The sequence below is a fragment of the Aquarana catesbeiana genome, linkage group LG03 (assembly GCF_042186555.1).
Source record: "Aquarana catesbeiana isolate 2022-GZ linkage group LG03, ASM4218655v1, whole genome shotgun sequence".
Classification (NCBI taxonomy): Eukaryota; Metazoa; Chordata; class Amphibia; order Anura; family Ranidae; genus Aquarana; species Aquarana catesbeiana.
The window spans coordinates 17,650,616-17,675,722 of NC_133326.1; the positions used below are offsets into that span (position 1 = coordinate 17,650,616).

The 25,107-nt window shown below is 44.1% G+C and overlaps 1 protein-coding gene across 3 annotated transcripts in view; it reads left to right on the plus strand.

The window, feature by feature from the left end:
- Positions 1-25,107, plus strand: part of CILP (cartilage intermediate layer protein) — a 135,857-nt gene that overhangs the window by 35,768 nt on the left and 74,982 nt on the right. The window contains exon 1 of one of the 3 annotated variants that reach the window (XM_073618331.1): positions 8,926-8,967. The exons of the other annotated variants lie outside the window; for them this stretch is intronic. The gene's annotated coding sequence lies outside the window, so the exon portion shown is untranslated. Of the gene's footprint in view, positions 1-8,925; positions 8,968-25,107 lie in introns of those variants that run through there. 3 annotated transcript variants of the gene reach the window in all.

The following is a 25,107-nucleotide window of genomic DNA, read 5'->3' on the forward strand; positions in this document are numbered from 1 at the left end:
AATTTGAAATTTCGGAATTTCGAAAATTTGAAAATTCAAAAATTTGAAAACTGGACATTTCGGAAATTCGAAATTTCAGAAATTGGAACATTTCGGAAATTCAAAAATTCGAATTTCGGAAATTCGAATATTCGAAATTTCATAAATTTGAAAATTTCGAAATTTGGAAATCCAAAAATATGAATGAAAATCTGAAAATTCAAAAGAATGAAAATCTGAAAATTTGAAAACCCGAAAATCTGAAGTAATAACTAAAAAATAATAAATATTGTATTATGTGTATTGGAATTTCCTTTCAAATTGGGCTGTTAGAGAACGTAACAAGTACGAATTTATTCGAAGTTACGAATTATCTGAAATAACGAATGCTGTATCTAAATGAATGGAACATAATGATCTAATAATAATAAATAACAAAAATAATAATAAAACTTTTTTATTATTATTATTTATTATTAATTGTTCCATTCCATTTGTTTAGATGTGGCATTCGTTATTTCGGATAATTCGTAACTTCAGATAAATTTGTAGTTCAGAAACAGCCAAATTTGAAAGGAAATTCCAATACCTATAATTTAATAATTAGTTATTATTAGTTCGTTATTATTTAGAATTTTACTGATTTCATTCCTTTTTTTCGGATTTTTGAATTTTTGGATTTTAGAATTTTTGAATTTCCGAATTCCGAAAATTCTGAAATTCGAAAATTTGAAAATTCGGAAATTCGAAAATTCGGAAATTCGAAATTTGGAAAATTTGAGAATCGAAATTCGGAAATTCAAAATTCGGAAATTTGAAAATTCGGAAATTTGAACGTATGGAAATTCGAAATTCGGAAATTCAAAAATTCAGAAATTCGGAAATTCTAAACTTCGAAATTCGACAATTTGAAATTCGGAAATTTGAAAATCCGAATTTTCAGATTTCCGAAGTTCAGAATTTTTGAATTTCCGAAAAAAGCAAAAAAATGAATGAAACGAAAACTAACACATTTTTTGTCAGTGTACATGTCTACTCCTGGTCACCATTCAATGGAGGGATATGCTAAACACAAGAGAGTACTAGAGCAGCACTTCCAACCAGTTGAAGCAGTCATCTTTCAAACAGTGAGAAACAAGGTGGGCGCTTCTAAGTGCAATACATCAACAGTTTATTTGGACACAAGATTAAAATGACTTACGAACAGTTGGTAAGGATCAGGCTCATAAAAATCATAAATCCGGAAGAGCTCCTGTCAACGTCAGTCCATATCCGCTCAGCCGACCAGCAGACAGGGATAGGTGGAATGCGGGAGAGGTGTATTGCAGGAACAGGACAGCTGCCACACTTCTGGGATTGGTGTGGAATGCATGCGCCGGATGTGTTATCCTTCTGTAATTTGAACAGGGTTAAACTGAGTATTCATTAATGCAGAAGTGCAGCAGCCATCTTAAAGGAGATCACTTTGCAACCTAAAAAGTGGTGCATGGAGAAGCCATCTTGGGTCGGTCTGATTTGATCCCAGAGGTGATTGGCTGATGCAACAGAGCAGGGGGGGGTGTCTGCAGACTGGTGAGAAAATGGGGGATGACTGGCTTAAAGCAAGCAGGTGTGTGAAGAATAAACTATGCTGCTGATGCTTTCTGAACGAATCACTGCCAAAGCTGACCACAATCAGGTGACAACTCAGAGAAGCAAAGAAACTGAGAACCTTCCCCCTGGGAGAGCGTGAGGTGTGTTTTGGACACCTGGAGAGTGTTCCTACTGCTTGTGTGGAAGGAAAGGAGGGACTGTCTCATCATGTTTGAAAGAGAGAGATCACAGCAACTTCTATCCCTGTCTATAGACTACTTTTATTGAATCAGGGCATGTGTCCAGAGACCCAGAAGAGGGTGCTCTGGGTCTGGTAAGAGACTAACATCATACAAATTAATATGTTGTCTTCTGGGAACTGTTGTGCTTTCTTCAAGGCCCCCAGCTTTGCCAGCCAACATTTTTTTTTCATTATTCATTTGTCAATGTGACAAAAGGGGACTGTTATCACAAGTTAAGACTGTATTTATATATTGTTGCTAGGTAAACACAGTTCAATTCTTTTAATTACTGTTAGTCAGAATACTGCAGAAAAATTCCATCAGCAATGTATGTAGTGAGTGCACCAATTATTAAAGCAGCTAGCACACAAGGTGTCTGTACCAGTCCTTGTACTCAATATAAATCCAGTAAATGTGCAGCACTAGATGAAAGTAATACGGTATTATTATAGCAAAAATATATATGCAATGATCTTAATACTCCTGAGATGCAAATATATATATAGTTAAGACAAGAAGTCCATATAGTAAAAAAGTTAATTTAGCGTGTAATTGATAGTTGTGCTATCAGCTCACCAGAAATAACAGATATTTAGGCATAATCGGACATCCAACAGGTATCACCAAGGTACATAAGGAAATCTCCACATGTGAGCCTTCACCCTAACAATGCACTCACCAGATGAAGGATGTAAGCATCACTCAGTAATCAGTGCTCAGTCCTCTTCAATGAAAGCCATAGGTAACATGGGGAGTTGTTTCCAGAATACCACACTAGATGTAAAAAAGCTCACCAGTTAGGAGCCCAGAAAAAGAATAGTGGCTGCCGCTCCAATTGCATGGACGTGGCAGCGTGACGTCAGCGAGTTCCCTTGATAATGTGCGTAGCATTAAACGCATCGTTAGGGGCCTATGCGCTAACGTCACAACGCAGCGTCCACGTGCTTGGAACGGTGGCCGCCATTCCTTTTCTGGGCTCCTGGCTGGTGAGCTTTTTTACATCTAGTGTGGTGTTCTGGAAACAACTTCCCCATGTTACCTATGGCGTTCACTGAAGAGGACTGAGCACTGATTATTGATTGATGCTTACATAAATCCTCCATCTGGTGAGTGCATTGTTTGGGTGAAGGCTCACATGTGGAGATTTCCTTATGCACCTTAGTGATACCTGTTGGATGTCAGATTATGCCTAAATATCTGTTATTTCTGGTGAGCTGATAGCACAACTATCAACTACACACTGAATACTGCAGATGTTTAACCATATATCTCAGCGTAACATTATTGTGATGTTGATTGTTTGTATAAGTACACTTGCTAATCCTCTCTTCTTCTAGGCTATGCTTGGCCTAATAAATTATTTGAAATATCGTAAGGTGTGTTGGTAGGTGCTGGGCGAGCAAGTGTGTCATCTTCAGGTGTGCAGAGAACTCACAAAACAATTCAAGGGCTCGTCTGGGGGTAGCACTACAAAGACGTGGCTCATCCGAGGATTTGAATTTGGGACTGGGAGAAAAGAGTGAGGGTTACCTCTGCAACCCAAGCCACCATGATGGACCCAAATAGTGTGAAGAGCAGAATGACAGTTTTGTGCTCTGTGTAGTTATGGGCCTTTGGGCCACCTGGACTGATGAACAGATCCAGTGAGTGCTATTGGCATAGGTACCTGATCAGAAAACATTTGTGGTGGACACGAAACTTAACCAAGCAGCCTCTTGCCCTTATGCTTTATTAGAATGGAGGGGAGGGATCCCAACTGGCTTTCAAGGGGATAGGTTCTAAAGAGTTAAACGACTCTCACTTGCTGTGATCATGCTCTACAGCTAAATTGGTCAGCCAGGTGCAAAGTGTTATAATGTTTTAGTGTTGCTCTGTGTCCTCAGGCTGGCCTGTCGGGATGGTGGTTTCCAGGGAGGAAGGGTTTATGTTTTTCCCCCCCTTTTCTCTTCAGGTTCACGTTCCCCCTGCAGGTCATGCCATATAAATAAGGCTTACTAAGTGCCCTAGAGAGAGGTTGGGGAAAAGACTGCCAAAATTTAGCTGCTACTCTGCTGGAGTGAATCACCCCCTTGGGGGGGGAGGGGGTGAATGGAGCCTAGCTGGGGTTCCAAGGGGGTCTGGAGCCTGTAGACCCTCATTGACTTATAGCTGTCAGCTATGGACTTTTCTTCCTTTATGGATTACTGCACAATCATGGACTCTAAGGGACTATTGCTGCTACTAATTGTGGATATACTGCCTAAATGGACTCTTGCCATTGATTTAGTGGACTTTGCCATCTGCCTAAGGTACAGGGGCGGATCCAGGGGGGCAACGGGGCAATTGCCCCCTCCAAGAATGCGGGTAACAGTGCGGGCGGCTCCGCCGCGGCTGACAGTGGAGGCGGCTCCGCTGTGGCTGACACTGCGGGCGGCTCCGCCGCAACTGACAGTGCGGGAAGCCCTGCAGGTGACAGTGCGGGCGGCTCCACAGTGCGGGCGACTCGGTCAGTGAGTGAGTCGGTGAGTGGGTGGGTGAGGGGGTGGTAGCTGGGCGGCTCCATGTGTGACTGTGAGTGGGCTGCTGGCCAATCAGGGAGCCGGCGGGCAGGGGAGCAGAGAGATGACATCTCTCACCACCCTGCACCCGCCCTGCATCCCTGCAGTTCCGCCCTCACTGTGAAGGCAGCTGTGGGCAGCAGAGAGATTACATCATCTCTCTGCTGCCTGACTCTGGGACATAGCAAGAGACCACCGTAGCAGGAAAGTGACACAGCAGGTGACAATCCGCATCTGGTGACAGGCGACGTGGCAAGTGACAATCCGCAACGTGTGGCAAGTGACAATCCACAACGTGTGGCAGGTGACGTGGCAAGTGACAATCCGCAACGTGTGGCAGGTGACGTGGCAAGTGACAATCTGCAATGTGTGGCAGGTGGCGTGGCAAGTGACAATCCGCAACGTGTGGCAGGTGACGTGGCAAGTGACAATCCACAACGTGTGGCAGGAGACGTGGCAAGTGACAATCCACAACGTGTAGCAGGAGACGTGGCAAGTGACAATTCACAACGTGTGGCAGGTGACGTGGCAAGTGACAATCCACATCTGGTGACAGGTGATGTGGCAAGTGACAATCCGCATTTGGTGGCAGGCGACGTGGAAAGTGACACACTCGGGGCTCCCACTGATTCTGCATTATGGTGAGTTGAACTATTTAATTTTATATTACAATGTAAGAATAGAAATAATGCGCTTCAATCATCCTGACACCATAATAACCAGGGTGCCGTGATGATTGAAGCGCCAACACCAGCCGTTTCCACGATAAATTGCCCGCAAAAAAAAGGTATTTTCTGGCAGTGCCACTCCCGAGACTAAACTCTGGATCCGCCCCTGCTAAGGTACAGACACTTCGTGAGACACTAACTTTATTTAGGAAACTGTGGGAAAGATGTCATTGAGAACTGTTACATGTTATTTTCAACTATTTCAGTAAAAGACCTTTATTTGTTCCTCTGAATTGCCTGGTCTGTAGTTTCTGCCAAGGGGTGCATGCAAAAGAACAGAGCTTGTTTCAGGGGATGGACACTACCACGGGTTGACAAGTGATGAACGCTGCAGAGGGAGAAGGATCACTTTGCCATTGCCATGAGTAACCAGAGGAATGTTTGGTGCTAGAGCTGCCAGCCAGCCAGCAAGAGTGCGAAGTGGATTGGCAGGGGTGACGGGGTGCTCTTGTAGCGAGGTGGTCTTGAGTGTAACCCCTCTCTAGCAGCTGTTGCCCCATAACTGGGACCGGAACCGTGGCACAGAGCCCCCATGTATTGAGTTGGGAAGTCAAGGGAAAAAATAGGAGGAAGGATCCTCAAAAGTACAGAGATTCAGCAACCTTGTGTCTCATGTTAATGCAAAGTTATAAGCAAGTCACTAGGAGTGAGCGGGCATCAAGGCTAGGCTGGAGAGTGGGATACAGGCTCTGCGGTATACCCTCACAAGTGCTGCACCATTTAAGGAAGACTGTGCACAGTTAGTCAAGTGTAACACCGCTGTCAAGTGGAGTAGACACGAAGAGTTAAGAGTTGCTTGCTTCTAAGTTGGAGTGCTGCCTTAATGCAGATTTTTCATGACCGCAGTCATGACCGCAGTTGGGCATTAGCATCCAAAGTTTCCAGAGTTCCATTTTAGGGTGCATTAGGCCCACACAGCCAGGTATGCCAAACAGACACCCAGAAAGTTCTGGTTCTATAGAGTCAGATTCAGGTGTTTCAGCTAATGCTTCCACACCACCCTCAGCGTTCCACCCTGCCTCATTCTTCCCTAAGATGAGAAGGCTAGTAGAAACGCAAGTTCAGAACTCAGCAGCATCCAACAATTATGGATATAGCAAGGTTCTATTATGGAAAAGTCCCAGTGCAATCAGGGGAATAAGATTTTTGAGGCCTGGATAGATCAAGCAGTCCAGGCTGTGGAGGAGTGGGAAGTCATCACAGTCAAGAGACGGAGGATAATTTAGGGTCTGAGAACTCCTGCCTATGATGTCGTCCGAAACTTAAAAAAAAAAAAGCATGAAACCAACTGGAATAGCACAGCAGCCTCCACTGCAATCCAAGATGACTGCAAAACCCGGTGTCTCGGCTCTGCGGTTTCTGGAACCTTACTGCTACGCAATCCACGAAAAAATGCTGGCACATCGGTATGAGTCAGCAAATTGCTTTCCTGTGTAAACCTGTACAGGGAAGCTAATTGCTGGATCAGGAGAGTTACTGGCCAGCAGTATCTGGTGAGCAATCAGATGAGGATCAGGTGGGGAAGGACTGAGCTGCTGCTGCTAGCTGAACGGATCCTTGCCATAGCTGACCACAATTGGGTGAGAACTCAGAGAAGCAGAAGAACCTTCTCCCTGGGAGGACATGAGGTGGTGATTTGGATGCCTGGTGAAGTCAGAATGTGCTGGTGAGCACTCCTATTGCTCGTCAGGAAGGAAAGGAGCGACTATCTCAGCAGGATTGATAGAGAGATATTACAGCAACTTCTATCCCTGTCTGACTTGAACTTGACTTTACTAAATCAGAGCACGTGTTCTGGGTCTGGTAAGAGACTAACATTATACTATAAGTTAATCTGTTGTCTGTTGGGAACTTTTGTGTTTTCTTTGACAGCCAACATTTTCTTCATTCACTGTGACAAAGCAGGGGGTCATGGTCTGGAGTCAGGCTTGGAAGCCAGTAGCTATAGCAGTAGAAAGGCACCCACCGACCAGCAGGATAAGTATGCAAGCAGGTCACCCTCGCAGATGACGCAGACTTACCCAGGGCGCAAGGTCTAAGTACTAACTGGTGTTCACCAGAGCTCCTGATGGTGGAGATGGGTTTTGCTGCATGTTAGTTCCAGGAAGTGGTCCACAGGATCGCCCCACTAGGAGGTGAGCAAGCCAGGGTCTAGTAGCAGAAATAGCAGGTAGGGATCAAGCAGAAGCGTAGTCAAGGAACAAGCAAAAGGTCGGTAACGAGTGGCAGCGAAGATACAGACAACAGCAGGAGTGGCAAGAGAGAGATGTTGGCTGGAGAGAGTACAATAATCTGGCAAACAGGAAGTGCAGAGACATGGTTTAAATCAGGAAGTTCATGGAAGGAGCAAAGTGTTCAAGGTTCAGTAAAAACAGGGTTCAAGACATCGCCAGACACAGCAGAGGTTGAGATTCGGGTCCTGACAGGGGGACTGTTATAGCAAGTTAGGACTGTCTTTATATACTGTTGCTAGGTAAATGGAGTTCAGTTACGTTAATTACTGTTATATAGTTGTAGCGAATTTATTAGGCTAAGCAAGGATTATTAATAAAAGAGAGGAAGTGTTTGTACCTAAACAATCAATAAAACAATAACGTTACTCTACTCTAAGGGGATATTTATTGAGGAAAGGAGGATAGCCACTGGAAGCCACACAGATAGGTGTTCTGTTGAGATGAGTGGAGTGGCAACCTGAGCCTGGACTCCGACCAGGCCACTCCCCTAGCAGGGCGGGGCGAAACACATTAGGGGCGTGGCCTGGTCGGAGTCCAGGCTGAGGTTGCCACTCAACAGAATACCTAGATGTGTGGCTTCCCGGGGCGATCCTTCATTCCTCAAGCTACCACAGTAGCCAGGATGGGCAACATCTCTTGCCAGCACTCTAGCAGCAGCTGTGGATGCACTTTTGCACATTCCCCCTCTATCGAGCCTGAGCAGAACACAAACATTTTCCGGGATATTTATTGAGCTAGTTATATTTCAGGGTGTACATCTATTGCTGCATATGAATTCTTCTTAAAACAAGTAAATATACCTTCCTATAAATTTACTAATGTTAGCAGTATAAGGATTAAAAATAGTCAATATTGATTAAAGTGAAGTTACGCTTTCAAGAGCCGGTAACAGCACAAAGCAAGAACATAGAAGATATTTTGCCCCCCTGACCTTCACTTATTAATTATCACTATTATTATTAGCAGCATGATGATTAACAGGTTAATATTGATTAGGAGAATTGAGTTCCACTTTTATAATTATGAATTTCTTTCTAGCTAATAATAATAATTGAAACAAACATATAAGTACCACTCATGGACTAAGTGGCGTTCTCCAGATCCAAATTTGGCTGTTTATCCTTGGCTGTTATTCTCAGGATGCTGCCATCTGTATGATACCTAAAGGCTTGCATCATGCTAGGACATAAAATAAGTATTAATCGCGGATTAAATAGGAACATCCAGAACTTGGAAACACAGAGGAAGCAACAGGTCCAGTAAAAAAAAAATAATAAAAAAAAAAAAAAAAATATATATATATATATATATATATATATATATATATATATACTTTCATTTTCCTATTTTCATTTTTATATTAAATTATATTATAGTTATTATTTGTTTCCATCAATAAAAGGTCTTATCCACCTAAAGCTGGCTTTATAAAGATGCAAAGTTACTTCTAGGGATGCTCTTTGGCCTGCTGTGAGCCATCTACAGGCGGTGTTTTTTTTTTTTCGTTTTTTTTTTTTTTTTGTTTTTTTTTGCTCTCTCAGATCTGGTTTCTTCTGTGTCCTGTGGCTGCTCGCCACTCCCAGGCTGCTGGCTGAGCTGCTATATAAAAAAGACCCCCGCACAGCTCAGAAGTGAGATCACAGCTCTTCACGACTACTGGAAACAGTCTGCTTTGGTAAGGATGGATACTTGGTTGAAAATACAATCACTTACTGACCCATGCTATGAAATTACTAATTCATTCACTAAAATCAGTAGTTCCATGTTTACTTTTAACAATATATAAACATTCAGTAACAGTAATTAGATAAACACCTCATCAACATTGATTATTTTTAAACTTTGCTGTTTGTTATGATATTTATGATATTATATTGATTTTTACTTTATATGTATCTGTTTATTAGCAGTGCGTCACTCTTTTTAAATTATAAGACTTTTGTCGTGTGTGTGTGCATGCATTAGTGTTGACAGAAGCTTTAGCAGATTGATTCGGAAAACTTATATTTTATTTATTCTTTTATTAATTAAAGCAGCGCAAAAGTAGCTGCACATACATCATATAAACATATTTATTTCTTGTAGACAATAGATGTAGGGCTATTCGCAAAAAAAATTCCCTAGGATGATTTATGCTAAACTGTTGAAATATTCAAAAGCTATTTGGAATTTATTTGCTATATTAAAAAATATATTTTTATAAAATAAAATAATTTATCGGTGTGGAATACATTTTGGGGCATTCGTAGTAGGATTATATCACTCTACAATTTTATAGATAAATTATATATATTATAGATTAGTAGTATAGACAGTAGTCATGGCAGTAGTGGAAATAGTGGTAGTAATAGTAATTGTTGTTGTAGTTGTGATAGTATACATTTATTTATTTATATACATTAGCAATATAAAGAAACATAATATAGCGTTATATTTATTTCTATAAATTAGCATGTGTATTTAAAATGGTAACATTGGAAATTATGATATTTTTATAGATGATAGCTGTTTTCAGCAGTAGTCATAAAAGTAATAGTAGTAGTTATAGTAGTTGTTATGATGAGTACTTAAAATGGTAACATTGTATATATATATATATATATATATATATATATATACAAACAACTATAATCTATAAAAATAAATAAATAATAATAATTAAAAATATATATATATATATATATATATATATATATATATATATATATATATATATATATATATATATATATATATATATATATATTATTTTTATTTTTTATTATTATTGTTTATTTATTTTTTATAGATTATAGTTGTTTGCGGTAGTAGTCATATTAGTAGTAATAGTTGTTATTGTTGTAGTTGTAATAATATAAATTAGCATGAGTGTTTGAAATGGCATCATTGGAAACATTCCTTTTTAAAGGTTTGATGTGTGAATATCGGCTCTCGCACATACAGTAGCTATACATACAAAATGCCAGACATTCAGAGCATAGCTTTCTGTGATGGTTCTGCATGTGCTTTTCGGTATGCATTTTGTTTTTTTTTTGTATGGACACAACAGTGTGGCATGTAAGATCCCAATAGTCTGATTTGTAACCTGACATTTAACATGCTACATGTACTTGACATTTAAAGGTTTCTGCACACTATAAGGATTTAAGTAATCATTTTGAATGGTTAAAATTGGATGAGTAAATTGTAATTATGCTCCTATTATGTTTTGGCTATTATATGAGAAAGCCACTTTAATATGAGAGGTGCAAGGTTTGTTTGGTCTATGTTTTATGTTTCTTTTTTTTTCCTTTTTTTAAATTTTTTGTTGTTGTTGTTTTGTGTTTTTTTTTTATATATATACCATTTGATAATTTTTGATATTTAGTAATTTAGTTGATATAGTTTTTATTTGTATAATTATAAAAATAAAAATAAAAATTATTTGATTAAAAAAAAAAAAAAAAATGTTGGAAAAGTTACACGTATTGTTTTTACAGTTTGTGGCAACTAGGATCCCAATACTCGGAAATGTCATTGTATCAACATTATATCAACATGTATCAACATGGTTTCTGTGAACCATAAGGTTTTTTTTTTTTAAATAATTTTAGGAATTTTCATTCCATTTTCTAATGTTTAGTGGGATCAAATCAACATTCATTGAATGTCAAATCATTGAATAGTTACTTTGGGAAAGTTACATAGAATGTTTTTTACAATTTGTGGCAACTAAAATCCCAATATTCTAAAAAGTATTTGTATTGACGTTTTAAGGCGTCTTTGAACCATAAGCTTTTATGTAATCCTTTTGAATGGTTAAAGTTAAAGGGGTTGTAAAGGTTTTTTATTTTTTTTTTTAATAACAAACATGTCAGACTTACCTCCTCTGTACAAGGGTTTTGCACAGAATGGGCCCCCGATCCTCTTCTTCTGGGGTCCCACAGTGACGTTCCTGGGTCCTCCTTTTCTCGAGTGTCCCCACGGAGAGCCGCTTTCCCTGGGGCACTCATGCGGGCCCGCTCCCTTGTCCTGCTGCTGCATCCATTGACACAGACAGGAGGACTCAGCCCCGCGCCCCCGTGTCACTGGATTAGATTGACAGCAGCAGGAGCCAATGGCTCCTGCTGCTATCAATCTATCCAATGAGGACCCGAGATAGCGGCTGGAGCTGCTGTGCTCATCCCCGTCGCTGGAAAGATCGGGTTCAGGTAAGTAAAAGGGGGGATCTGGGGGGGCTCCTGCACTACAAAAGGCATAGCTTCCAACTGTCCCTGATTTTAAGGGACTGTCCCTGATTTGGAGCAATGTCCCTCTGTCCCTCATTCCTCCTCATTTGTCCCTCATTTTGGTCTGATCTATATAGTTGTATATAAAAATGCACTTTTTACCTATCAAAAAGTGTTTCCCAGTGCTAAACCTTTCATATGATTTCTAAATTGCTGCATTTGTAAATTCCAAAAGCCAATATAAAGGAATAGTAGTGGTAAAAAAAACACTTGTGGGTTAAACCAATCTTGTTTTTTGTACAATTCTCCTTTAAGGGGGTGTGGCAAGGGGTGTGTCCTATGCCTGCATACTTTTGCTGATAGGCGTCCCTCATTCCCATCTCAAAAAGTTGGGAGGTATGCAAAAGGGTTTTCACCTTAATGCATAGACTGCATTAAAGCGGACCTTCAGTAATTTTTTCAACTTTCCATCTATTAAAGCGGAGGTCCGCCCAAAAAAAAAAAAAATAAATTAAAAGCCAGCATCTACACATACTGCAGCTGCTGGCTTTTAATAATCGGACACTTACCTGTCCTGGAGTCCAGCGATGTCGGCACCATAGCCCATGTCTCCATCAGCTGTCGGGTGCATGCCGCCGCCATTGCAGGTAAGGGAACCCGGCAGTGTAGCCTAATGGCTTCACGCCAGGAACCTTACTGTGCATGGGCGAGGCTCCGCTCCTCTCTCCTACTGGCCCGGCGACAGGGGGAGGAGGAGGAGGGAGCCCCGCTGTGACGTCATGGGCCGCGGCCCGGACTCCCAGAAGTGGGAACGGGATACCTGTCAAAGACAGGTATCCTGTCCCCCCTCCCCGCCCCCAAAGGTTGCCAATTGTGGCACCGGAGGGGGGGAGGAGACAAATGAGCAGAAGTTCCACTTTTGGGTGGAACTCCACTTTAAATCTTCTGCCCTTGTTGTTGTTTTAACTTTGGATAGTAAAACATATTTTTTTTCTGCCAGTAAATCAGTACAGTACAGCCCACTTCCTGTTTCTTGTCTGGTCATTAGCCTAGGCTTATGTCATCATTCACAGCTCTCTCTCTCTCTCACGCTCGTGAGAGTTTGCCAGGAAGGGAGAGGGGATGAGTCATAAGAGGGCCAATGAGAGCTGTAGAGCTGTAGGTGTGCCTCTGTGTGTCTGTGTAAATCCAGGAAGTGAACAGGCAGCAGCTTCAGCTGCCCACAGTTAAAATGGCTGCAGCCAGACTCAGTGGAGGGAGATTTCTGCAGCATATTTGGCAAGTACAGAATCACAGTATATATAAAATAATATGCAAAGTGGTTGGAGGGAAGCTTCAGAATGGCAAAGATGTTTTTATTACAAATTAGGTGAGCAGACTGCAGTTCCTCTTTAAGGTGAAAAACCTCGAGGGTTTACAACCCCTTTAATAACTTGGAAAGCTTACATTGATGTTTTTACCATATGTGGCAGCTAGCCAGAACTGCTCTTTCACTTTCCTGACTTCTACAATGGTTGTTACTGGTTGTGTTAAGGCATGCGGAGACCATGATGCTGGTTTATCATTTTAAAATGATGACTCCTTCCGGACTCCTTCGGACAATTCGATCGTGTGTGGGCTCCAGCGGACCTTTTTTTTCCCAAAAGCCCGATGGACCTAGAAATAAAACATGTTTCAAATCTTTCCGACGGACTCGAGTCCGGTCTAAAAATTTGCTCGTCTGTGTGCTAGTCCGACGGATGAAAACCGACGCTAGGGCAGCTATTGGCTACTGGCTATGAACTTCCTTATTTTAGTCCAGTCGCACGTCATCACATACGAATCCGTCGGACTTTGGTGTGATCGTGTGTAGCCAAATCCGTTTGTTCGGAAAGTCCGTTGGAAGTCCATCGAAAGTCCATCGGATAGTCCGGTCGAAAAGTCCGCTCGTGTGTGCACAGCATTACTGTGGGGGGATGGGCTACCACTGACATGACAGCGATCACTGCTCCCAATGACGGGAAGCAGTGATCTCTGTCATGTCACTAGGCAGAACGGGGAAATGCCTTGTTTACATAGGCACTTCCCCGTTCTTGCGGCTCCGTGACACGATCGCCCGTGGGCACGGACACGCTGTATGCGGCAGGCGCGCGCGCGCCTGCTAGCCTTGCCAATTAAAGGGGACTTACAAGTACGCCCATTTGCCCACCGCCGCCATTGTGGCGACGTACATCGGCGTGCGGCGGTCGGCAAGTGGTTAAAAGAATGTTCAACAAGGTGGTAGTTTAGGTGATAAAGATGCAAGCTTCCGGGATAATTCAAATCTCTTTGTCGGGTTTTCTGAAACTCACTATTTATACACATAGAGGGTTACAGCGCCTCGAAAAAGTGTTTATACCCCTTTCATTTTTCCACATTTTGTCATGTTACAACCAAAAACTTAAATGTATTTTATTGGGATTTACACACAGGTGGACTCTATTTACTAATTAGGTGACTTCTGAAGGCAATTGGTTCCACTAGATTCCACTAGATCCACTAGATTTCCACTAGATTTTAGTTAGGGGGGCTGAATACAAATGCCCCCCACACTTTTCACATATTTATTTGTAAAAATAAAATTGAAAACCATTTATCATTTTCCTTCCACTTCACTTTGTGTTGGTCTATCACAGTGATGGCGAACCTTGGCACCCCAGATGTAGTTGAGCATCATGGGATACGTAGTTCCAAAACATCTTGGGTGCCAAGGTTCGCCATCACTGGTCTATCACATAAAATCCCAATAAAATACATTTTTTTTTTTTTTTTTGGGGTGGGGGGGGGGAGTTTGGAGAGAATATTGGAGTTATATGTATTTTAAGGGGTATTTTAAAACATTTTGTGGTATGCATACTCAAGGAGAACTACATGTATATGTGATTTTGAATGTTATGTCATGTAATGTTTTTTTCTAAGAAAAATTTATAAAAAGAATTCAAAACAAACAATAAAATATGTTTTTGGTTTTAACATGACAAAATGTGGAAAACTTCAAGGGGTATGAATACTTTTTCAAGGCACTGTACATAGTAGAGGGGCAATAAAAATGACACAGTAAGAAAAAACATTTTTGCATTATCCCGAAAGCTTGCGTCTTTAATAACGTTAGCCAATAAAAGGTATTACTCAGACTCCCAACTTTAAGCATTTATTGATTGCTAGCACAGTACAACACTCGTTTTACATGCAGTATCTCACAAAAGTAAGTACACCCTTCACATTTTTGTAAATATTTTATTCTATCTTTTATTCTATCTTCTATCATGTGACAACACTGAAGAAATGTGTATATGTATATATTATACATTCGTATCATTCCCTGCCCTCAAGGAACTTACGATCTAAGGTCCCTAACTCACAATAATACATACACATACTAGGGCCAATTTAGACAGGAGACAATTAACCCACCAGTATGTCTTTGGAGTGTGGGAGGAAACCAGAGCACTCGGAGGAAACCCACGCAGACACACTTTTACTGGACAGTTTGGTCTGTCCACGGAAGTTTGAAGATAACAGACTTACTGGCAGGATCACCAGGTAAGAATAAAGGGGAAAAAACATTAAAAATTGTTTACTTGTATCCTGTTACTGAGGTCCTCCAGCCGCTTTATTAATTTTATTGCCCTTTGGTGGACTTCTTCTAACTCCAGGACATCCTTTTATTGATCGGGGACCAAAACACATCTGTATACTTAAGATGAGGCCAAGCCCATTGGGAACCACTAGCTTGGGGAATTTGTTTTCCCCTGCTGAAGCAAATTGGACTATGCCTTATGGTTTTTTTTTTTGCCTTCCTCTGGATCAATCTTGGGTATAGGGTTCTGTATATGGATGTTTTCATTTTATTGGTTCATTTCTCTATTGGTTGAACAAGGAGAACGTTGTGGAAATATGCTGACAAGAGAAGAGAGCTCTTCAGGCTGCATCTAATCTTTTATTGTCCAGTCCCAGTCTGGGGGCAGGAAGGTGCCCATACTGGATTGCTTAACTAAATGTCAGATCAACAACCTGGCTCTGCTATCTATCAGGAGTTTCTGTAAATCTCAGGACTGGCTGAACAAAATTGCTAATCATTTAAAAGGTAAAACAGCTCTCATTTCAATTGTGTATTTAGCGGTTTACCTGCAGTTTAGCTGTATGTCGGCACCTATTGGTCCTTTAAAATTCCCTAAAGCTGCTGACCTAGATAAGTGATATTGTAATTGGCTAAATTAGAATTGTGCTAACCAATTAAATCCTATAGTGCTTTTTAGATGAGAACCAGAGGAGGTCGTAGGGTAACCTGTAACTCACATTTACCTCTATGGCTTCCTTTAGGAGTTATGGCTTCTTCACATCAGGTGTGTTGATGTTTATTGATCTGCTTTGATCAAGGCTCAAAGCAAGGGTGCATAGACAACAATTGTCCTCCATGTGCCTTGTTTATACTATACATGTGCGGTGGCGTGCATTATGTAAATATGCAGCAACACTGTAATTAAAAAAAAAAAAATAAAGAACAAAGTAAATAATGCAATAGGCTGTAACGATGCATCACATCGCCATTATATAACGCACACCAGGGCGCACTCATTATATGGAGCATAACGCTCATGGGTTGCTGTGAATGGGCCCTAAAGTTGCTTAAAAATCTCTGCTCTTCTGCTTAAAACCCCACAAGCTGCAAGTCTGCATGATGCAGAGCTGAGCCTTAGCTCTCATATCTACAGTGGGCCAGAAGCACAGCGACTGCTGTACTTCCACGCATTAATAAATGTGCAAACATTAGAGATATTACAGCATTCCTCAAAGTGCATTATTCCTCATCAGTCATAACCATAGGTGTGCACAGCCTATTGCATTAGGGTGTGCACCCCAAAGCTTAAGCACACACTAACGATCGCTCACAATGTTCATGCAGAAAGTGAAGGAGCCGGTAAATTACATATTTACTGGCCCCTTCCCCCACTCATTCTAAAACATCCCCTTAGCAACAGCTGGTGGGAGAGGAGAGAAGGGAAGCTGGCAGCGCTGTGGGGGGAAGGTGGGGGGCAGGGCAGTAGGGGGAATTTTGTGCTGCACAGGGTGACTAGGGTGTGCCTGGGCACACCTGGCACACCCTGTGCGCACACCTATGGTCATAACCTTTTTTACACTGCACATAACAAAAATAATTTTTGCCTGAACTGCCTCCTTACATCCGGTGTCCCCATCAGAATGTCCACTTCCATCAGGTGTCCCCCATCATCAGAGTGCCTTCTTAGATCGGGTGTCCTGATAAGAGTGCTCCCTGACATCAGGTGTCCCCATCAGAATGTCCACTTACATCAGGTGTCCCCACCATCAGAGTGCCTTCTTAGATCGGGTGTCCCCATAAGAGTGCTCCCTGACATCAGGTGTCCCCATCAGAGTATCCACTTACATCAGGTGTCTTCATCAGAGTGTCCACTTACATCAGGTGTCCCCATCGTCAGAGTGCCTTCTTAGATCAGGTGTCCCCATCAGCGTGCTCCCTTACATCAGGTGTCTCTATCAAAGTGCTCCCTTACATCAGGTGTCCCTATCAAAGTGCTCCCTTACATCAGGTGTCCCTATCAAAGTGCTCCCTTACATCAGGTGCTCCTATCAGAGTGCTCCCTAACATCAGGTGTCCCCATCAAAGTGCTACCTTATACCAAGTGTCCCCATCAGATTGCCTCCTTTCATCAGTTGTCCTCATCAATGTGTCCCCTACATCGGTTACCCTCATCAGAGTCTCCCCTTAATTCAAGTGTCCCTATCAGAGTGCCCCATTACATCACACGTCCCCATCAGAGTGCCCCCTTATATAAAGTATCCCCATCAGAGTGCCTCCTTACATTAGGTGTCCCCATCAGAGTCTCCCCTTAAATCAGGTGTCCCCCTCAGAGTGCTCCCTTACACCAAGTATCCCCATCAGAGACCCCATCACATCAGGTGTCCCCATCAGAGTGCCCCCTTACACCAAGTATCCCCATCAGAGACCCCATCACATCAGGTGTCCCCATCAGAGTGCCCCCTTACACCAAGTATCCCCATCAGCATGTCCCCTTACATTAGGTGTCCCCATTAGAGTGCTCCCGTACATTACATCCTTCACTAGATGAGTTGCCACCTAAAGCTGCATTTGATTCTTTGAATTTAGTTCTGGGAACAGGACAGGAAGTCCTTGTACTGCTTCCGGGACACAGCGCTGTATACCTTTGAATCTATCAAATCTATACAGCGCTGACAGCCGTGGCATCTACTAGTTGAAGGAAATACTTTTAAAGTCAAATCGATCAGCTTGATATATGAGGCCCTATGTAAACAATTAAATGTGCTGAGAGTGTGCTCCCTGCGCGCTCCCAGCACAGTATCCGGCAGGTACCGGAAATCTCACAATGCATACTTGTGATCAGGAGCTTTCCAATCACATGAGCGCTGTGACTGCCAATCACAGTGGTCACATGACCGGAATGCCTGCCTCTGCATTTAGAACCTTTTAAAGGGCTAGGAGGCGGTGGCGGGAAGGGGGTCAACAACCTTCGTAACAGATTCCTACTTGTTTCTGTCCTGAGAAAGAAAAAAGAGAAAGCTGGTTGTTCCTAGCAAGACTGAGGAGGATCTGGTTCATTATAACCACCTGGTTCACTCTCCGTGTTCTAGTAAGTAAAATTGTAGTGTCTGCGTCTCTTTAGGAGTAGTTAACCCAACAAAAATGAAATTCCTATTGCAGAGGATGGCTGAAATGTGACTTGTATCTTAGGGTAGAATTCTGGGAAGGTCAACAAAGCAATCACACAAGCAGGAGATTATGTTCCTAGGGGGCGCATTGTGCACTATAGGAAATGTAGCAGAATATATTTTGGCCTAAATTAATGATAATTATTTATTTCCAAAATAAAATAACGTTAACAAAGTAACTTGTTTTTTTTTCAACCTATTCAGTGTTTTTTTTTTTTTTTTTTATATAGCAAAAAAAAAAAAAAAACAAGCAAAAAAAAAACCCAGTGGTGATTGAATGTACCAAAAGAAAGCTTTATCAGATAGAGCTGTCTTTTGGCATATTCAATCACCACTGAGTTTTTTTTTTTTGCTTGTTTTTTTTTTTTTTTGCTATATAAACAAAAAAAAAAAACAAAACACTGAAAATGTTGAAAAAAAAAACAAGCGTTTAAAAATAGAGTCTATCTGTCTCAAAGAAATGATAAAAAATGTCATTTGGGTACAGTGTTGCATGGCTGAGTAATTGTCACTCAAACTGTGAGAGTGCTGAAAGCTGAAAATTGTCCCTGGGCAAGAAGTGGGTGGAAGTGTCCGGTATTGAAGTCAGTGCAACAGGAAGTTTTGACCTTAGCATTTTTTTGTCAGGATCAACTGGTATTTTTCGCACTTATCAAAATATATATATATATAAAGAAAGGCTTTCTATAGAATATTGAACTAATCAAATTGGAGCAAATAAAAGAAGGTCATTGGTTGAGGTTTACATATCTTTTAAGAATATTTTGTTTATGGTGATGGTACATAATTATTAGTGCCCTATTAGGCTCAGAAACTTCATAGACACTCTTTAGAATTCCCTCGCACCTCCGCACCAAAAACATCAATATCTGGAAGAGATTTGTCTACCTATCAGGAGCATTTCTGAGGAGGTGGTGGCACTAAGGCTGAGGTGTCCATACCAAGCATTTTTTCCTAGGTGCAGCTCGGCCTTTTTAAACTCCCTGCCTGGCTACTGTACTGGTCACATGAACAGCGCATGGCCGTGGTGTTTTGTAGTGGGGTGGTGAAGCCCGATGGGGAATTTGTTCCATCAGGTCCACCTTGCTATTGACTGACAGCACATGACAGTGAACGAGCTTGGAGTTGGGCGGGTGGAGCCGCATGACGAGGAACTCTAAAGCCTCGTACACACGATCAGATTTTCCGACAGGAAATGTGTGATGACAGGATGTTGGTGGAAAATCCGACTGTTTGTATGCTCCATCGGACAATTGCCCAGCCCTTGTCCCAGCCTTGCATACAGAGACACATCAACGGGGCTTTGCATTGGAACTGGGCCTGCGCCGGATCCCCGTGCACATCCCGTAGACCTGGCAGAGACTCACAGGGGTTGATTTACTAAAGGCAAATTGACTGTGCACTTTGCAAAGTGCAGTTGCACTCTACAAGAGCAGTTGCTCCAGAGCTTAGTAAATGAGCAGAAGCTCTGCTGACTTCCATCATCCAATCACGTGCAAGCAAATATGCTGTTTTTTTATTTTCCTTTGCACGTGATTGGGTACTCTTTGCAAAGTGAAGCTTTACCTCATTTACTAAGCTCTGGAGCAATTGCACCTGCAGAGTGCAACTGCACTTTGCAAAGTGCACAGTCTAGTTGCCTTTGGTAAATCAACCCCACAGTGTGTCCTCACATCTCCATTTAAGATGGCGAAGCAGGAGCTAAACAGCACGGAAGAACTTTGGCTTCATGCAAGACAATGTAGGACCCCTTGAAATCCTTTTAGATCTTAGGAAACCCTTGTTAAAATCAATTAATTGGGACCGAGTGGGACGAATTCCCCTTACATTGGTGGCCATTGGATAAAATGCCCCGCTTACAATGGTGGTCAAAATATTACGCTTACAGACATCTAATTTATTGGTGTCCTGCAGCTGGCCCTGTCAAGTAGTGTTGACCCCAGAACTATCCGAGCACCATCAGATGGGGGGTCAATTAGCCACAGTTCAAGAAACCCCTAGCAACCTCTGGAGGATTCGTGGGTGAGAATGGCTAGTCTGTTAAGTATGTTTTTTTGTTTTGTTTTTTTTTTTTTTGAGAAAGAGACAAGTGTTGGAAGTTTTTTGGTTTTTTTTGTTAGGTAGTGTGAAGTTCCTCTTTCAATTGGTGGTACTAAGAACTACCTGAATCTGGCGCACATGTTGGTACTGAAACTGAAATTGTTGCAAAGCTGTGCCTAAATCATGCACAGGTAGTTTTAGGGCTTTTGTACACTTGTTGGCATTGTGGCATTGAACACAACTTTTTTAAAGCACTCTAAATGCCAATCAAAGCGTCTGTCACTAAATAAAATGGTGACCTGACAGTCCTGTTCACACGTTGCATTTCATTTCCTTTGCTTTGGTTCGCTTCAAAAATTATACCCCGTGTTGATTTCTCGGTGCTTCTAAGTGTCTGCAAAGCCTCCATAGAAGTCTATGACCAGGGCCGTTTTTAAGGCAGGGCAAAAGGGGCAGCTGCCCTGGGCCCTGTCATTGTTGTGGGGTCCAAAGCAGCTGCCTCATACTATCCTGGTTTAAATTCCCTTGTCCCTTGAGGTTTTAGTCCTGTGCTGTGTCCCATTATCTCGGTGTGAAGTGCTGCTACTAATGCTGCCCAGTTCTGCCCCATTGTTGTGTACAGATGACTCACTTGCAGACCCTGTGTTTACATGTAAATTACCAGCATTCATTCATATGTAAATAGCGGCGGCATTCATATGTAAATAGCGGCGGCCCGCGGCATTGATATGTATATCATGCCCCAATGAGATCATATCCACAGTAATCTCTAGCAACCAATCAACAAGCAGAAATCATGTGCTGTAACCTCTAGCAACTAATCAGTGAGCGATAATGATACACTGTAACCTCTGGTAACCAATCACATAAGCTGCCTGATCTGACTCAGTACACTGATTTTGAGTCTAGCTGCTATTTATTGTATGTCTCAGAGCAGGTGGAGAGCAAAACTGCATGGGTGGGGGGCCCCAAGAAAAGTTTTGCCCAGGGTCCACTCAGTATTAAAGACGGCCCTGTCTATGACAACGCTTGCTAAAAGCACTTGTGACCTGCAGCTTTTGAGAGGCTTTTATTCAGAGTTAGCAATGCTTTGGAGATATTGCAGGTATGAGATATCCCAGGATGCACTAAGAAATCAACAAGCAACCCAGAAAGACATCATCAGCAGTTTCTTCTGGTTCATGTGTATATATTTTGGGAGTGTCTGATGCAGACGTCACATCTGGTGTGCAGTGTGGAGCAGCAGGAAGATGAGTGGGGTCCGGACCTGATAGGAGACTGAATTGATGAGGTCATCCTTATATCTCCCGCTCTGGCTTCACTGAGGATGAGATGGAGGGTGCCGAGGGACAGGAGGGACACGGGTGCCTGTGGTTGTTGATTGAAGAACCTGCAGCAGGGAATGCGACTCCAAGGCGACTGTCGAACCAGAGGAGCAGGAACAGCAGTAGTTTTCAGAGGACTGGTCCAGACTAAAGGGGCACTCCGCTTACGCTGATGGTTCAGGATAGGCAGATTGTCAGGACTCTGGAGGCTGGAACATCCAGCGGTGTACAGAGCTGGTGCAGCGGACAGCCAGGCAAGCACCCGAGGAGTACAAAATCAGAGGCAGAAGCAGGATCTCAGGAATAGCTGGGATCGTTAACAGGCGGACAGCGAGGTACCAAGTCATGAGCAAAGCCAAAGTCAGGAACGGAGCCGGGTCAAGGGTAAATGCAGTGGCGACAGGTGCTCAATATTTTGGGGGGGGGGGTGGCAAACCAACGCCCTGAGCTCACCCTTTTTTGAAGGCAGTTAGAGCCTCAGGCTCTAATCATGTGCTTAAAAAAAAAAACTCTTTGAAATCCATGCGTCCGGCGCCCCGCATGTAGATTAGGGGCCGGGCGCATGGATTAGGGGGGTGGCGCCCCTGCGCCCTGTATGGATGGGCCGCCGCTGGGTAAGCAACAAAACAGGAGCAGAATCTAGAATCAGGTCAATAACATGCCAGGTCAGTAACAGGAAGAACATGCAGGATCATTCAGGACGCAGGGCACAGCTGAAGATCAGTCAGCAAAGAATATGGGAATTAGCTCCCTTTAAATAGTCCGTCTGGTGCCAGCAGGGATTGCGCCAGTACACATGCGCACCCGCGACCTCCCTGGGGCCCTAAGCAAAATTCTGCTAAGGGGCCCTCTACCTGACCCATGATGCCATGAGCTATGTCATTTGCCATTGCCACACAGTCACACCTGACAGAGTCTCCCCCTACATAAGGATCCTCAGAGAGCCTCCCCCTACATTAGAGTCTCCAGAGAGCCTCCCCTTACATCAGGGTCCCCAGAGAGCCTCCCCTTACATCAGGGTCCCCAGAAAGCCCCTCCTTACATCAGTGTCCTCAGAGAGCCCCTCCTTACATCAGGGTCCCCAGAGAGTCTCCCCCTACATCAGGGTCCCCAGAGAGTCTCCCCCTACATCAGGGTCCCCAGCGAGCCTCCCCTTACATCAGGGTCCCCAGAGACCCTCTACTTACACCAGGGTCCCCAGAGAGCCCCCCCTTACATCAGGGTCCCCAGAAAGCCCCTCCTTACATCAGAGTCCCCAAAAAGCCCCCCTTACATCAGTGTTCTCAGAGAGCCCTTCCTTACATCAGGGTCCCCAGAGAGCCTCCCCTTTCATCAGGGTCCCCAGAGAGCCTCCCTACTTACACCAGGGTCCCCAGAGAGAAACTCCTTACATCAGGGTCCTCAGAGAGCCCCTCCTTACATCAGGGTCTGCAGAGAGCCTCCCTACTTACATCAGGGTCCCCAGAGAGTCTCCCCCTACATCAGGGTCCCCAGAGAGTCCCCCCCTACATCAGGGTCCCCAGCGAGCCTCCCCTTACATCAGGGTCCCCAGAGAGCCTCCACTTACACCAGGGTCCCCAGAGAGCCCCCCCTTACATCAGGGTCCCCAGAAAGCCCCTCCTTACATCAGAGTCCCCAGAGAGCCCCCCTTACCTCAGTGTTCTCAGAGAGCCCCTCCTTTCATCAGGGTCCCCAGAGAGCCTCCCTACTTACACCAGGGTCCCCCAGAAAGCCACTCCTTACATCAGGGTCCCCAGAGAGCCTCTCTACTTACACCAGGGTCCCCAGAGAGCCACTCCTTACATCAGGGTCCTCAGAGAGCCCCTCCTTACATCAGGGTCTGCAGAGAGCCTCCCTACTTACATCAGGGTCCCCAGAGAGTCTCCCCCTACATCAGGGTCCCCAGAGAGCCTCCCCTTACATCAGGGTCCCCAGAGAGCCTCCCCTTACATCAGGGTCCCCAGAGAGCCTCCCTACTTACACCAGGGTCCCCAGAGAGCCTCCCCTTACACCAGGGTCCCCAGAGAGCCTCCCCTTACATCAGAGTCCCCAGAGAGCCTCCCTACTTACACCAGGGTCCCCAGAGAGCCCTCCTTACATCAGGGTCCTCAGAGAGCCCCCCCCTTACACCAGGGTCCCCAGAGAGCCCCCCTTACACCAAGGTCCCTAGAGAACCCCCCCCTTACACCAGGGTCCCAAGAGAGCCTTCCCATACATTAGTGTCCCCAGAGAGCCTCCCCTCTTACATTAGTGTCCCCAGAGAGCCCCTCCTTACACAAGGTCCCCAGAGAGCCCCCCTCTTACATCAGTGTCCCCAGAGGCCCCCCTCTTACATCAGTGTCCCCAGAGGCCCCCCTCTTACATCAGTGTCCCCAGAGGGCCCCTTCCTTACATTAGTGTCCCCAGAAAGCCCCCCCCTCTTACATCAGGGTCCCCAAACAGCTGACTCCCCCCCTTGCAGAGCTTCTCCTGTACCTGGCTGGTGGAGGTGGGAGGCAGTCTATGGCAGCTCTATGGTGTCCACAGGCATGGGGATCTCTCTGGGGCTTGTAGTTCTATCTCCGAATGTATACAGCGGAGAGGGGAGGGGCCTCTGACCCGGGCATGTATCAGCAACAGTGTTCAAGCAGAGTGAAAGTGAAACTGATACCTGCCGGGTCAGAGGCCCCTCCCTTCTCCTCTCCACTGTATACTCTGACACTCGAGAGAGAACTACAAGCCCCAGGAAGATCCTGCCGCCCACACAGGCACCATAGAGCTGCCGATCGTCGCCTTCCACCTCCTCCCACCTCTCCCCACTGCACTCTAAACGGCCACCCAGAGGTGCAGGGGGGGTGCTGGGTCTTGGGGGCCCCCCACAGCGATATAACGGAAGGGCCCAGTCGCAAATGCGACTGCAGCGACCCCTAAAGTTCCGCCACTGGATGTTGTAAACATCAATTGACACGCGGGGCTTCGAGTGATTTGCGGGGCCCGAGGCAGCTTGCGTAGTGAGCGTATAGCAGGGATCAGCTCTGCGCGCACCTGTTGTGCATTCACTGTGTTCTGTTTTTACTAAGGGATATGCCGGAAACAAAATTCAGCACATCCCCGCTGACAGGACAGAGCTCTGTGTTGTTTACATTCACAGAGCTCTGTCCTATCATCCTCTTCCCCAATCAGCAAGTGCTGGCGGTCAATCATTGGCCGGCACCCGCTGATCGGCTTGTGCGGTGACTAATCACTGCACAGTGGAAGCACCAGTGGCACGCGCATGCGCCCCCTACCTGGATGACGGTCAGCAAGCGGATAAAGCTTTAAAAAAAAAAAGCATCAAAGACACATCAAAAAAGCATGTTGAAGCGGTAGGTGCTGTCGAAGTCGAAGCAAGTATAAAGAAGCCCTTAACCACGTCAGGTCCGCCCTATAGCAGTTTTACTGCTACAGAGCAACACCTGTGCACCAGATCACGTATACTGTATATATGTGATCTGACACTTCCAGGTAGGGGGCACG